The following is a 2,810-nucleotide window of genomic DNA, read 5'->3' on the forward strand; positions in this document are numbered from 1 at the left end:
AGGACAGCTACACCCCCGAGTTCTCTTGCTCTTCCCGTCCCCACTCTCTCCCTCTCCGTGTCTCTCTCTCTCTCTCTCTCCCCACCCCACCCTGTATCTTCCTCTTTTTCTCTTTCTCTCTGTGAATTACATCTCCAGCATCTCTAAAAATATTTTGAACTATAAATATATGTATATATATATACATAACACATGTGTACACATACACAGACACCACATACACACACATACGTGTATTTGTTGTCCTGCTAAGTCCTTTTAATTAGCTTGTATGTACACGATTACAGGACTGACCATTTGGAACCGATTATCCAAGCAGGGGACCAATTTTTGAGAAAGATATTGTTCTCTTCTTTAGAAGATGGAAATGCTAGAGCGGCTGGAGAGCTCTGGCCTCTAGGAGCTAACTGCAACTTGGCAGGCCACCGGGGCCGGCACACGGCCTAGTGGATCCAAGATGGTGGGTCCAAACAGTGCTATCGCCGAGGGCGTGTGTGGTGCCCTCTTCATCGGGTACTTACTACATCTGCAAAAGGCGGAGTGACCTCAACTTCAAGAACGGGCTTCAAGAATTAAGAAACAGAAGTTTGCCAGGTGGTGGGGGCACACGCCTTTAATCGCAGCACTTGGGAGGCAGAGGCAAGTGGATTGCTGTGAGTGGGAGATACAGCTTGGTGAAGAGTTACTAGCACAAGGTGATTACAAGAAGGACACAGACCACAGACAACACAACTGTGGTGTGTAGACAGCCTCAGCAGCAGCTGCAAGTGTTCCAGCTGACTCTTCTACCACCAGTGTTCCAGATGCTTCTGACCAAGCTTCTAACCATTAGTCAGAGCACTGTCAGTGCTCAGAGCTTGGCTGAAGATGATGCAGAGTGAGCCCAGACATTAACATCATAAGATTTCGGTTAAATGATTTAACGGTTAGCTTGAAAGCTTATCGGTTCTGGGAGAATGAAGGCAAATATGCTTGTTAAGAACTGTCCTACGCTGAAGTCTACCAAAGTGAATGAGCTTTGAGTAGACCCGTTGTCTGTTCTATATACTTTTTTCCAGTGAAAAGTATTTTGATAGAGCTTTTCATTTTATAAATACACTGAGTTAGCCAAAATAAGATAGCTTTCATTTGTTCTTAAGACATGCAATTCAAATGTAAATACAGTAGAGCATTACTTAGGTAGAAACTCCTGGTGATCAGTTTTAAAAGATTGGGAGAGTTACAAAGAATAGTTGAGTAATGCACAGTTTTACAGACTATTACATTTTACTGTAAGTCATAAAATTAGAAAGAAACTTGTGTTTATGAAAACTGAGCATTAAAATTTTGCAGAGGAAAAAAAAGAGATGGAAATGCTGACACTGGGAGACAACTCAGGCGATGAAATGCTGGGAACAGCTTAAACTTAACTCTAGAGCCAACGTTGTCATCCCACTTTCGCAGAGACAGAGGCAGATAGACCTCAGGGACCCATTGGCTATCCAATCTACTCAAACTGACAAGTTTCAGGCCAATGAGACTCTGTCTCATAAAAAGAAAAAGAAAAAAAGGGAAGGGGCCACCTGCACCTAGAAGTGTGGCTAGTGTGTCACCTATGCATCAGTAGGTGACAGAGAGGAAAGAAGCTATGCTACATCTCTGACTTACCCTGTCTTCTGACTTGTGAACATCTGAATGATTGATAAGCTAATGTTCCCAGTGGAGGAAGCTGGAGACAAACCACCACCTAGGTCCCTATAGGCTGGGGTGGGAGCAAACCGAAAAATGGGAGAGACCCTGCCTTGGACCTTGGGCCCCAGGTGGTCTCCCAAGACAAATGATCCCCACATGGGGCCATTTGGGTGGCCCAGGTGAAGAGTGAGACCAAGATGACTACCAGTCTAGCACCATGGGGCCTGGACAGGGAGCTAGCCTGGCATGACCACCAGTCCTGTGCCCCCCACACCTGGGGCAGACCATGCCCCAGATGACCCTGCCAGGTGCTATAATACAGAAGAGGAGCATAACACTGAGGCAACCCAGACACCACTAGGAAGAATAAGTAAGTGGTGGGGAAACAGAAGAGAAAGAGAAACAGAAAAATGTGGGCACAATGACAAGATGCAGAACTGCAGGGCCAAAGGGAATAGGGTCCTGGCCTGTGTGATGACTGGGTCCATGGCCCTGCATCAGCAGAGGTCTGTTACTACCAGGCAGACATTCCTCATCTGGGACACTGCCTAGGGACATGTTGGTGTCTGAGAGCTGTGCAAAACTGGCCCCACCCCTTACCTGAACATAGTGGAAGAGCTGACCCTGGGGGCATGAGAGCAGGAAAGCTGACCCTGCCCCTAGCCAGCTACAGTACTCAGGAAAGCAGGCTCACATATTGCTCAGAAAGCACAGTAGAGCTGGACCTGGTTTTATTGTTGGCTGTGGTATTGGATGGATGGGCCAGCTGAGACAGGGAAGGAGAGCTTGCCCTGTGGTGTGGGCGTGGGAGAGATGGTGGGCTGACATACTCATATACCTCTCATGCCCAGATCCAGGACTTTAAATTGCCACACCCCAACATCTACCCTGTCAATAAACTGCAGCATCCCATGAAGGGGCCTGTCCTACAGATGCAAAACTGCAGGACACAGGGCAACAACAGGATATCCAAGAGGAGTCCCAGTGAGATGCCAACATTGACGATGTAGCCGAAGCCAGAGGCCTCACAACAGACCTTTGCAATAAACATTTGCAAGCAAGGAAGTGTGGACAAGAGCATGTTCTGGGCAGGCACATAGGAAGATGTTAATGTCTGAGGGCTGGGCAAAGCTGGCCCC

The 2,810-nt window shown here is 47.5% G+C and overlaps 1 non-coding gene and 1 pseudogene across 1 annotated transcript; both read left to right on the top strand.

The window, feature by feature from the left end:
* The first annotated feature begins 457 nt into the window (after nucleotides 1–457).
* On the top strand, nucleotides 458–918 carry LOC127197579 (mitochondrial import receptor subunit TOM20 homolog; annotated as a pseudogene).
* Nucleotides 919–1,561: 643 nt separating this feature from the next.
* LOC127197795 (small nucleolar RNA SNORA17) lies at nucleotides 1,562–1,694 on the top strand. The gene has a single exon (XR_007831756.1). It is a non-coding gene; the product is annotated as a small nucleolar RNA SNORA17 (small nucleolar RNA).
* Nucleotides 1,695–2,810: the final 1,116 nt, after the last annotated feature.

The sequence above is a fragment of the Acomys russatus genome, chromosome 13 (assembly GCF_903995435.1).
Source record: "Acomys russatus chromosome 13, mAcoRus1.1, whole genome shotgun sequence".
Classification (NCBI taxonomy): Eukaryota; Metazoa; Chordata; class Mammalia; order Rodentia; family Muridae; genus Acomys; species Acomys russatus.